This window comes from Bombina bombina, chromosome 1 (assembly GCF_027579735.1).
Source record: "Bombina bombina isolate aBomBom1 chromosome 1, aBomBom1.pri, whole genome shotgun sequence".
Lineage (NCBI taxonomy): Eukaryota > Metazoa > Chordata > Amphibia > Anura > Bombinatoridae > Bombina > Bombina bombina.
In genome coordinates, this window is record NC_069499.1 from 326,814,345 (window position 1) to 326,827,533 (window position 13,189).

Consider the following 13,189-nt stretch of genomic DNA (forward strand, 5'->3'; position numbering starts at 1 on the left):
ACAATTCCCCTGGATGAAACATCTGTCTACACCCGGAATGTGGATCGCTGAGAGTGAACAATTGTGAGCGTCTGCCCATTCCAGAATCCAAGATACTTCCCTCATAGCTAGGGAACTTCTCGTTCCCCCCTGATGGTTTATGTAAGCCACAGAGGTAATGTTGTCTGACTAGAATCTGATGAATTGGGATGACCCCAGGAGGGGTCTTTTATTGAGAAGTTAGTTTTTATTGAGAAATTAGTTTATATATTATTTACTCTTTAGCTTGTCTCAAGCTTCTCTGAGCTTGTTGTTTTTGAGCGCTCCCTAGTGTTTCTTTTATTATCATATGACCCCAGGAGGGGCCAAGCCCTCAGAGCGTTGAATATCGCTCGAAGTTCCAGAATATTTATAGGTAGACTCGACTACTCTCAAGTCCATCTGTCCTGTGCCTTTCTGACACCCCAAACAGCTCCTCATCTCAATTTCAGCTGTTACATTCAGATGGTAGGGTCAGAATTGGGCATAAACAACATGAAAGCATGGATCTATCCTGCCTTGTATCAACGTTTCAGGCTATTGGTGGTGGTGTAATGGTATGGGGGATATTTTCTTGGCACACTTTGGGCCCCTTAGTACCAATTGAGCATTGCTTAAATGCCACAGCCTACCTGAGTATTGTTGCTGACTATGTCTATCCCTTTATGACTACAGTGTACCCATCTTCTAATGGATACTTCCAGCAGGATAATGCACCATGTCATAACACTCAAATCATCTCAAACTGGTTTCTTGAACATGACAATGAATTCACTGCACTTCAATGGCCTCCACAGTCACCAGATCTCACATTTGGGATGTAGTGGAACTGGAGATTTGCATCATGGATGTGCAGCCAACAAATCTGCAGCAACGGCATGATGCTATCATGTCAATATGGACCAAAATCTTTGAGGAATGTTTCCAACACCTTGTTGAATTTATGCCATGAAGAATTAATGCAGTTCTGAAGGCAAAAGTGGGTACAACCTGGTACTAGCAAAGTATACCTAATAAAGTGTAAGTGTATATGTGTGTGTGTGTGTGTGTGTATATATATATATATATATATATATATATATATATATATATATATATATATATATATACACACACACACATATATATATATATATATATATATATATAAAATGTATTTATGAATAAATAGAACATACTCTTCTATGTGAAGAACATTGGAATGTGAGAATATGTGATCGGGTTTGCGCTTGAGTAGGGTGTTTTTTTTTTTTTTGGTTTACTGACTGTGATGGCAAAAGACATTATCACCAAAGTTCGTCTTTTTCCGTGCATCAGTTTGAAAATGCAAGAATGTAAGCATAGGAGCCGGCCCATTTATGGTTCAGAACTTGGGTAGTACTTTCTGATTTGCGTCTAAATGTAGCCACCAATCAGCAAGTGCTACCCAGGTGCTAAACCAAAAATGGTCCGGGTCCTAATCTTACATTCAAATAAAGATACCAAGAGAACAAAGAAAAATTAATATTAGGAGTAAATTAGAACGTTGTTTAAAATTGCATGCTCTATCTGAATCATGAAAGTTTAATTTTGACTAAATTGTCTCTATAGCACCTTTATGCCATTAGGACATTCCATGCTGTGCTAACAGTGCTGGGCTTTAAGGCTGTTAGGACGACATGGAACATCCTACCATATAAGGAATCCTGCAGCTTCCCATTTTGACAAAGGCAAAGATCAGCCTGGGGGTCATGCCTAGCGGTGTAGGCAGTCTTCCATCATCCAACCCAGACCTTGAAATTGTACAATACATGATTTCATTTTTAGTAATAGTGTTTACATTAGAACATTGTTCCAATGTGAACACTATTATTCAGCCACAAAGGGGTTAATAAATGTGTTTTTACTAAATGAGCACTGTGTAATAATCATAGGCTAAATAATAAAAAGAAAAGATCAGAAGTTTTATCATAAAAGTAACAAAGTGGTAAACATCCAGGCCTCAAGGTATAGCTATCTTAAAGGGACATGAAACTCCAAGTTTTTCTTTTAGAATTCATATAGAACATGCAATTTTAAACAACTTTAAATACTGCTATTAGCAAATTTTCTTCATTCGCTTATTATCCTTTGTTGAAGGAACAATGCAAGCTGATTAGGTGAGATAATCACAAGAGCCCTATATGTGCAGACACCAATCAGCAGCCAGCGCCCAGTAAGTTGCTGCTCTTGAGCCTACCTATGTATGCTTTCAACAAAGTTACCAAGAGAACAAAGCAATGTCACTTTAATCCATAACCATGTAATATATGAACAGCCTAGAAATGAGCAAATGTTGGTATTTGAAATTCAAATATGGCCACAGGCAGCGACATTCTGCAATTTTTGGTGCTGGATTTGCACAGATCTTTGTATGTTGTACTATTACACAAATAAATCCTGCACATTTTAATCTAATCTAGAAACCAGCGGCAGCTGCCTGCAGCCATATTCGTCATTTATGTTTTAAACATTTGCACATACCTAGAACCGAATATGATCCACAGAGCAGATACCTCATTCTTGTATGCAAATTTAATGACAATCTATTGCACCAAATTTCAGTCAGATACCTTTCTTTTAAAAAAAACTGCTGTTGTGCCTTGAAATACAAAGACAGAAGTAGGGGACATTAATGTAATCTGGAATCAAGCGGTAAATAAGAGTTAGCCTTTATATGACAACCCTGCCACTTTCAGATAGGTTGTGTTCTCTCGTTTTGGCAATATAATCTTTAAAAGTTGGGTGCACACTCAATCCTAGCATTTGAAGGCACTTTTTACTCAAACTTGTACCAATAATAATGTTATATAGATTACTAATTTTTTTTTTCCTTGTGGTCCAGGTACTTGTGTCACATGGCCGAGAATCTCAGTGTTAGCCTGGTCAAATCCCCATATGGATTGTTTGCATAATTAGGAACTGATTTCTCACGCCTGCCCTGAAAACTGTCCAATTCCATTTTCACCTTGCCCCCAATTTTGTTACATTTTACTTTCACTTGATGCTAAGAAAGCTTTTAACCATGTAAATTGGCTTTATATGCATACATGAGACCCTAGCCTTATTTGGACCTTTATTTTTCCTTAATGCAGTTAGATCTCACTATTTCTGTCCCTTCTTTGGAAATACTGTGGTTGGAGACTAAAATAGCCTTCATTACCTAGAATTCCTAAGAGCAGTAGGAGCCTCCATGCCAAATCTTCTCACTTACTTTGTTGCTGCATTTCTCATACCTGTCCAAGCTTGGGGGACATCTGTACACCTTTTAGATTGAGCCAATTTGAGACAGTAATGCTCTCATCTGTATTTAACCGGTCAGACATGTTCTGGATACCAGCTTACACTTGACTGACATCAATTATTGGTAATTAATCCTATTTACCTCTTAGGACAGGCTACAACATTGGTGGCCCTTCCTCCTTCTATTCATTCTATTTATGATCTTCTAGCTACCCTGTGGAACTTGCAAACAGGCAACCAATTCCCTCAAAATCTTATTATCCCTTTACAATCTGTTTGCCACAATTACATTTTCCCTGTATTTATTAATTTTTAACTTGTAGGGTTGTGAAGGTCCCTAAATGGTAATGTACATGAAGACTAGGTTTCACATCCTGTGATCCCCTTCCTTTTCTAAAAATGAGCTAATTAGGTTTTTGGAAAGAGCAATGGGGGACAACGTATATTCTGCTTTGTTGGGGGGACTTCTGGGCGGTGGACATGATAAGTTGCAAGGCTGTCTGCTGTCTCAGACCTTAAAACTAATCTGCATAAAATCCTTACCTCAATACCCCATTGCGTATTACTTTATATCATATTTTACACCAGAGCAAGTTCTTCTGATTGATATCACTCTTCGTAGGTTTGAGACTAGATTTAGCTACCAGAGTTTTCTAAAGGTTGCGGCCTTCCAACTCACCCACCAGCAGACTACCTTTGCAACTCTGTCGTTATGAAGCAGTGATATCCCACAAGACACTGCAAGTATCTATAACAGTATTGCCTACCATATACCTACCTAATGATTACTGTTAAATAACTACAATGGAGATTCCTTTACATTTTTTAGAGGTGCTATGCTGCCTGCTTACTGGACACCACACTGCTTTGGAAGATACGCTGTGTATGGCATTCAAATGCAGCAGTACTTGCACGTTTCAGCAACCCATTCAAGTTGAGCCCGTCAGGGCGGAAGAGGTGGCGCTTTGGGGCACCAGTGCTCACTACCTCTAGTATATCAATGGGGGACCTGAAACCCGGTACTATGGAACCAGAAAGTGCAGCACAAAAGATCGGTGGCTAAGCGATCAGAGAATGATTTAGAGACCTTTGCTGTTATATCGAGTCTAAGATGTTGTAATCAAAATAATCAGAACAGTTTTCCTACAGAACTGGGAGATCATGAAACATAACCTACAAGCGATCCAGCTAGAAGATTTGACCAGGGTGATGGAAACTCACAGATAAAAACCATGCACCCCTCATAAGCTTTATTGTAACTTCATACACTCATTCACAAAGCCTCACTAAGTGGGACCCTATTGATTCATTCTTCCTAGACACAACCAAGAGGTGGCCAAGCTATCTGAAATTCAGCATTCCCCTTCTATACAGTTCTTATGCCGCTGGTCTTGTTTTCTGGGGACATGACAAACAGCTGTTAGCTTTACCAGCTAACAGGAGTGGGGTAACTATCTGGATATCTAACAATACAACTCTTGACTTCCAGCCTCCCACATTCAGGCTATTAAGCCAGACTATGTTAACTTTAAGCCCACATTATGCAAACAACCTCAATGCTTCCTTAACTGAGCATCAGATCTACTTTAGCTGAATTTTTGGAAAATCTACTTTAGCTGAATTTTTGGAAAATGTATATAGAGGCGCTGGTCTTGGGTCCTTCTGTGTGTTGTAGTGCACACTTAAGAAAAAAACTTGACTTGTGATTCGCAGGAGTTAACAACAAAATAATGTGCAGTATACTTACTCCGAAAATTTCAGAGTTCAGCCTGTTCATAAGGATCTAGATCCTGATTTTCCCATATTATGCTTTAGTATCTGCAAACAATGGAAATTACACTGCAGGTGATTGTATCTTATAAATTATATAAAGTGCAGTATACTCACTCCGAGTAATTCGGAATCCGGCTCCCCAAATGTGGTTGGTAACTTAGAAATACTTCCAAAAAGGCAGCAGAAAATACTTGTTGTAACAAACAAATATTTATTAAAACATATTAAAAAGCTCTTCTTTTGGCTCTACGCGTTTCAACGACTAAATCGTCTTTTTCAAGAGCAGTAAAAACAATTGGAAATGCTGCCTTGGAGTATTACAGGTGTATTTATACAGATAATCAATGTTCCTGTTCCGGTGAAAAACACCGGAATAGGACTCACAAATAAAACATTTTATTTTTATCCCCATCCGATTGTGTTTGAGAGTAATGCAATTTTTGTGTGCTTAAGCTATTTCACTCAAAATCTCAATAATTTACCAGATCGGATCGGTATAAACAAATTAAAAGTTATTTGACCAATCACAGTGAAGTAATGTGGTAGTTCCCTTTCGAGTCCCGATTATGTGCAGTTCCCTTTCAGGTCCGCCATAGGAAGCGTTATCATGTGTTCCAGTTAGACCGAGCGAGCGTTGTTCCAGAGAATTTATTTTTAAAATTCTGTTTCCAGGTTTGTCCGGACAGTTCTGTATCACATGTTCCGAGTTGGCCAATCCTTTTGTGAGCGATGCTTTCACCATATTCCCATAATAACCGATGCTCTTAATTTTCTCTAAGGGGTATGTAATAGAGAGTGCAGATCACTTTGGGTCATATATAGGACGATATATTTTCGATGCAAAAACAATTACAATAAAAACACTTCTTGAAACCAAATTAATTAAATAAATCATCAACATAATTTTAAAAAATTAGATTAATTCCTAAAAAACCAACTTAAACAATTATAATTCTAACTATATTGAATATTGTCTCTAAAAAATGATAAAAATTAACTAGTTATAAAATAAAATTCTTCTTCAGACTATTATATAAGAGATTTTAAATCAGTAGAATTTGATTAAGTCTCGTTCATACATATGTGACATGGATTCAGACATTTTGATAACATTTTACATTCTACATCAAATAAAATTTCTCTCCATGAATACATTTCAATAATTATAAATGGTTGAATTCAATAAAACATAAAAATAATAAATAAAAATATACAGATATACAAATATAAAAAATAAAAGAAAAATAAATGAAAAATAAATATAAAATATGCAGTCTCTCTGTATTATATTAAATGAACGCTGCCACTCTAATATCTTTATTTAGACCGTAGTGTCCATATGTTTTTAATGTGTGTATCCACCATAGTTCTCTTTTATTAAGTTCTTTTTCTATCTCCCCCCTCTCCAATGTAGTGAAACTTTTTCTATGCCAATCCATGATAGATGTTTTTTATCGTATAATGGGCAATTATTGTAGTGCAATGGAACACCATGATCTTCCTTCTCCTTTTCAATTTTATTAAGATGCTCTAGTATTCGTGTCTTTACAAATCTTGAGGTTTGGCCTAAATATTGGATCTGACAATTACACTGTAGTAAATAAATTATATTTTTGGTTTTGCAACTAATGAAATCTTTTATTGTATAGGATTTGCCTGTTACGGTGGAAGTAAACGTCTTGGTGTAATTGCACGCTTTGCAATGACCACATGTGTAAAATCCTGTCAGGTTTGCAATTTGAATGGGTTTTGGAGGCTTCATCCCTTTGATAAGGGAAGGTGCTAGTCTCTGTTTAAAACTGGTTCCCTTTCTGAAAGTTATTATTGGTTTATTAGGAATAATATTAAAGTATTCATAATTCTTAAGAACATTCCAATGTTGATTTATGATATGTTTAATTTGTTTATGACCACTATTGTAAGTGGTGATAAACCTTGGAAAATTTGGATTATTTAAAAATTCCTTTTTTTTAATTTGAAATTAAAGAGTCTCGATTCCTATTTCCTACTTCAACCCTGTCTTGTTCTAAGATGTTGCTATCATAGCCTTTATGTTCAAATCTTTCTTTAATTATACTAGATTGGGTATTGAAATCATCTATGGTGTCACAATTTCTTCTTATGCGAAGAAATTGCCCTTTGGGAATTGCTTTTAACCAAGTTGGATGGTGTTCACTATCTCTCCTGATATAAGTATTCATGTCACAGCTTTTGAAAAAGGTTTTGGTGTGTATATTTCCTGCTTCTACAAAAATTGTCAAATCTAAAAAAATGATTTGGGTTTTATTGAATTCTGGTGTTAATATTATACCCATGTGATTATCGTTTAAATGGGAAACAAAATTTATTGATGCCTCCTCATCTTTATTCCAGATACATAGAACATCATCTATGTACCGCCGCCAGGACACCAGGCCCGCCCCAGCCACGCCACATGACCATACATAAGTGTGTTCAAAGTGGTCCATGTAAATGTTGGCGTAGCTTGGGGCGAACCTGGTGCCCATGGCGGTGCCACATATCTGAAGATACTGTTGGTTATCGAACCAGAAGAAGTTATGCTTCAATATGAATTCTATTGATATAAGAATAAATTCTAATAGTGCTGTAGATAGATTCTCATCTTGTTCAAGATTCCATTTTATGGCTGCTACGCCTTTTTTATGGTCAATAATGGAGTATAAAGATGTTACATCCATTGTTAGCCATGAATAGCCTGGTTCCAATTTTGTGTCTTTAAGTATACCAAGTACCTGTTTAGTATCCTTAAGGTATGATCTTGCTGTTTGTGCATAAGGTTGCAACAAATGATCTATGAAGGCCGATAGATTACATGTCAGGGAATCTATCCCACTAATTATGGGCCTCCCAGGGGGCCTAAGTGGATCCTTATGTACCTTAGGAAGGAAGTAAAAAATAGGAGTCTTTGACTCTGTCTTATTTAAAAATATGAATTCATCTTGAGAAATAATACCTCTATCAAGAGCTTGTAACAAAATTTCATTTAATTCTGAAGTGAATATTCTTTTTGGGTTATTTTTTAAAATTTGATAAGTCTTTTTGTCTGATAGAATTCTATTTGCTTCCTCCATATAGTAACTATGGTCCATTATCACTATACTCCCCCCCCTTATCTGCCTCCTTGATGATGATGTCTTCTCTTTTATTTAGGCTTTTGTATATCTCATTTTCTTGTTTATTTAAATTAAAATACTTTGGTCTTGACTCAATTTTTTCTATATCTTTTAGAATTAATTTACCAAATACTTCTAGGTTTGGACCTTTACAGTGACTAGGATAGAAAGTGGAGGTATTTTTAAAATAAGTTCTTGAATCTCTATTTGGTGGGGGGTTTTCTTGATTTTTACTAAGTGTATCTTTTCTGGCAAAAAATCTTTTGACAGTTAGATTCCTAATAAATTTCTGTGCATCGATAAACAATTGAAACGTATTGACACTTTGGGTGGGAATAAACTTCAAACCCTTAGAAAGAATGTTTTTTTCTTGTTCAGTTATTGTCTGTGATGAAATATTATGTATACCTAATCTCTCAGGCTCCTTCTTCTGTGTTTTGCCTCTTCTACCTCTTCCTCCTCTAAAGGATCTGGTGTTCTGTCTCTTTTTCTCTGATTTATTCTGTCTGGGCGAAGTGGAGAATACCTGTTGGGGTGGGTCCACCCCTGGTTAGTCGGTGTATGGTTGGTTCCTACTTTGTGTCTTTCTTTGTGTGTGTTCTGTGGAAAAGGGTGATTCGAATCTTGTTCATGTCTTACATTGTCAGTAATGTGGTGACTTTCTCTTCTGTCTCTTTTTTCTTTTGGTGAATAAGTGTTATTATAGTGATTGGAATAATTGGAATGGTGATTGTGTTCTGATCTGTGCTGATTTGTTCTTCTATGCTCATTATAGGTACCTTGGTTACCATTTCTTTGATTAAAAACCTCTCTATTTTGTTGATGTCTATTGTGGTCATTTCTCTGATTATAATTATTGTGTGTGTGTCTTATATCGTGATCCCTATAATTATTGGAATAATTCCTATGGTGATTAGAAACATCTGTGTTATAATTAGAGTGATTTTTATTGTGATTAGAAAAATCTCTATTAGATCTAGAATAATTATCGTTAGAATCATACTGATTTTGACGTGAGCTATGTGTTGTGTTTTTATTATTCCAAATTGTGACATGTGATACAGAACTATCCGGACAAACCTGGAAACAGAATTTTAAAAATAAATTATCTGGAACAACGCTCGCTATCCGATTGGTCTAACTGGAACACACGATAACGCATCCTATGGCGGACCTGAAAGGGAACTGCACAGAATCGGGACTCGAAAGGGAACTACCACATTACTTCACTGTGATTGGTCAAATAACTTTTAATTTGTTTATACCGATCCGATCTGGTAAATTATTGAGATTTTGAGCGAAATAGCTTAAGCACACAAAAATTGCATTACTCTCAAACACAATCGGATGGGGATAAAAATAAAATGTTTTATTTGTGAGTTCTATTCCGGTGTTTTTCACCGGAACAGGAACATTGATTATCTGTATAAATACACCTGTAATACTCCAAGGCAGCACTTCCAATTGTTTTTACAGCTCTTGAAAAAAGACGATTTAGTCGTTGAAACGCGTAGAGCCAAAAGAAGAGCTTTTTAATATGTTTTAATAAATATTTGTTTGTTACAACAAGTATTTTCTGCTGCCTTTTTGGAAGTATTTCTAAGTTACCAACCACATTTGGGGAGCCGGATTCCGAATTACTCGGAGTGACTATACTGCACTTTATATAATTTATAAGATACAATCACCTGCAGTGTAATTTCCATTGTTTGCAGATACTAAAGCATAATATGGGAAAATCAGGATATAGATCCTTATGAAGAGGCTGAACTCTGAAATTTTCGGAGTAAGTATACTGCACATTATTTTGTTGTTAACTCCTGCGAATCACAAGTCAAGTTTCTTTCTTCAGTGTGCACTACAACACACAGAAGGACCCAAGACCAGCGCCTCTATAACATAATTTATGTAAGAACTTACCTGATAAATTCATTTCTTTCATATTAGCAAGAGTCCATGAGCTAGTGACGTATGGGATATACATTCCTACCAGGAGGGGCAAAGTTTCCCAAACCTTAAAATGCCTATAAATACACCCCTCACCACACCCACAATTCAGTTTAACGAATAGCCAAGAAGTGGGGTGATAAGAAAAAAGTGCGAAAGCATATAAAATAAGGAATTGGAATAATTGTGCTTTATACAAAAAAAAATCATAACCACCACAAAAAAGGGCGGGCCTCATGGACTCTTGCTAATATGAAAGAAATGAATTTATCAGGTAAGTTCTTACATAAATTATGTTTTCTTTCATGTAATTAGCAAGAGTCCATGAGCTAGTGACGTATGGGATAATGACTACCCAAGATGTGGATCTTTCCACACAAGAGTCACTAGAGAGGGAGGGATAAAATAAAGACAGCCAATTCCTGCTGAAAATAATCCACACCCAAAATAAAGTTTAATGAAAAACATAAGCAGAAGATTCAAACTGAAACCGCTGCCTGAAGTACTTTTCTACCAAAAACTGCTTCAGAAGAAGAAAATACAACAAAATGGTAGAATTTGGTAAAAGTATGCAAAGAGGACCAAGTTGCCGCTTTGCAAATCTGATCAACCGAAGCTTCATTCCTAAACGCCCAGGAAGTAGAAACTGACCTAGTAGAATGAGCTGTAATCCTATGAGGCGGAGTCTTACCCGACTCAACATAGGCAAGATGAATTAAAGATTTCAACCAAGATGCCAAAGAAATGGCAGAAGTTTTCTGGCCTATCTAAAACCGGAAAAGATAACAAATAAACTAGAAGTCTTTCGGAAAGACTTAGTAGCTTCAACATAATATTTCAAAGCTCTAATAACATCCAAAGAATGCAACGATTTCTCCTTAGAATTCTTAGGATTAGGCCATAATGAAGGAACCACAATGTCTCTACTAATGTTGTTGGAATTCACAACTTAGGTAAAAAATTCAAAAGAAGTTCGCAACACGGCCTTATCCTGATGAAAAATCAGAAAAGGAGACTCACAAGAAAGAGCAGATAATTCAGAAACTCTTCTGGCAGAAGAGATGGCCAAAAGGAACAAAACTTTCCAAGAAAGTAATTTAATATCCAATGAATGCATAGGTTCAAATGGAGGAGCTTGAAGAGCCCCCAGAACCAAATTCAAACTCCAAGGAGGAGAAATTGACTAAATGACAGGCTTTATACGAACCAAAGCTTGTACAAAACAATGAATATCAGGAAGAATAGCAATCTTTCTGTGAAAAAGAACAGAAAGAGCAGAGATTTGACCTTTCAAGGAACTTGCGGACAAACCCTTATCTAAACCATCCTGAAGAAACTGTAATATTCTCGGTATTCTAAAAGAATGCCAAGAAAAATGATGAGAAAGACACCAAGAAATATAAGTCTTCCAGACTCTATAATATATCTCTCTGGATACAGATTTACGAGCCTGTAACATAGTATTAATCACAGAGTCAGAGAAACCTCTTTGACCAAGAATCAAGCGTTCAATCTCCATACCTTTAAATTTAAGGATTTCAGATCCTGATGGAAAAAAGGACCTTGAGACAAAAGGTCTGGTCTTAACGGAAGAGTCCACGGTTGGCAAGAGGCCATCCGGACAAGATCCGCATACCAAAACCTGTGAGGCCATGCCGGAGCTACCAGCAGAACAACGAGCATTCCTTCAGAATCTTGGAGATTACTCTTGGAAGAAGAACTAGAGGCGGAAAGATATAGGCAGGATGATACTTTCAAGGAAGTGATAATGCATCCACTGCCTCCGCCTGAGGATCCCGGGATCTGGACAGATACCTGGGAAGTTTCTTGTTTAGATGAGAAGCCATCAGATCTATTTCTGGAAGTTCCCACATTTGAACAATCTGAAGAAATACCTCTGGGTGAAGAGACCATTCGCCCGGATGCAACGTTTGGCGACTGAGATAATCCGCTTTCCAATTGTCCATACCTGGGATATGAACCGCAGAGATTAGACAGGAGCTGGATTCCGGCCAAACCAAAATTCGAGATACTTCTTTCATAGCCAGAGGGCTGTGAGTCCCTCCTTGATGATTGATGTATGCCACAGTTGTGACATTGTCTATCTGAAAACAAATGAACAACTCTCTTTTCAGAAGAGGCCAAGACTGAAGAGCTCTGAAAATTGCACGGAGTTCCAAAATATTGATCGGAAATCTCACCTCCTGAGATTCCCAAACCCCTTGTGCCGTCAGATACCCCCACACAGCTCCCCAACCTGTAAGACTTGCATCTGTTGAGATTATAGTCCAGGTCGGAAGAACAAAGAAGCCCCCTGAACTAAACGATGGTGATCTGTCCACCATGTCAGAGAGTGTCGTAAAATCGGTTTAAAGATATCAATTGAGATATCTTTGAGTAATCCCTGCACCATTGGTTCAGCATACAGAGCTGAAGAGGTCGCATGTGAAAACGAGCAAAGGAGATCGCATCTGATGCGGCAGTCCTAAGACCCAACATTTCCATGCATAAGGCTACCAAAGGGAATGATTGTGACTGAAGGTTTTGACAAGCTGATATCAATGTTAAACTTCTCTTGTCTGACAAGGACAGAGTCATAGACACTGAATTTATCTAGAAACCTAAAAAGGTTACCCTTGTCTGAGGAATCAATGAACTGATTGGTAAATTGATCCTCCAACCATGAACTTGAAGAAACAACACAAGTCGATTCGTATGAGATTCTTCGAAAATGAGAAGACTGAGCAAGTACCAAGATATCGTCCAAATAAGGAAATACCAAAACCCTATTCTCTGATTACAGAAAGAAGGGCACCGAGAACCTTTGAAAAAAATTCTTGGAACTGAGGCTAGGCCAAACGGTAGAGCCAAAAAACTGGTAATGCTTGTCTAAAAAGAGAATCTCAGACACTAAAAGTGATCTGGATGAATCGGAATATGCAGATACACATCCTGTAAATCTATTGTAGACATATAATGCCCTTGCTAAACAAAAGGCAGGATAGTCCTACAGTAACCATCTTGAATGTTGGTATCCTAACATAATGATTCAATAT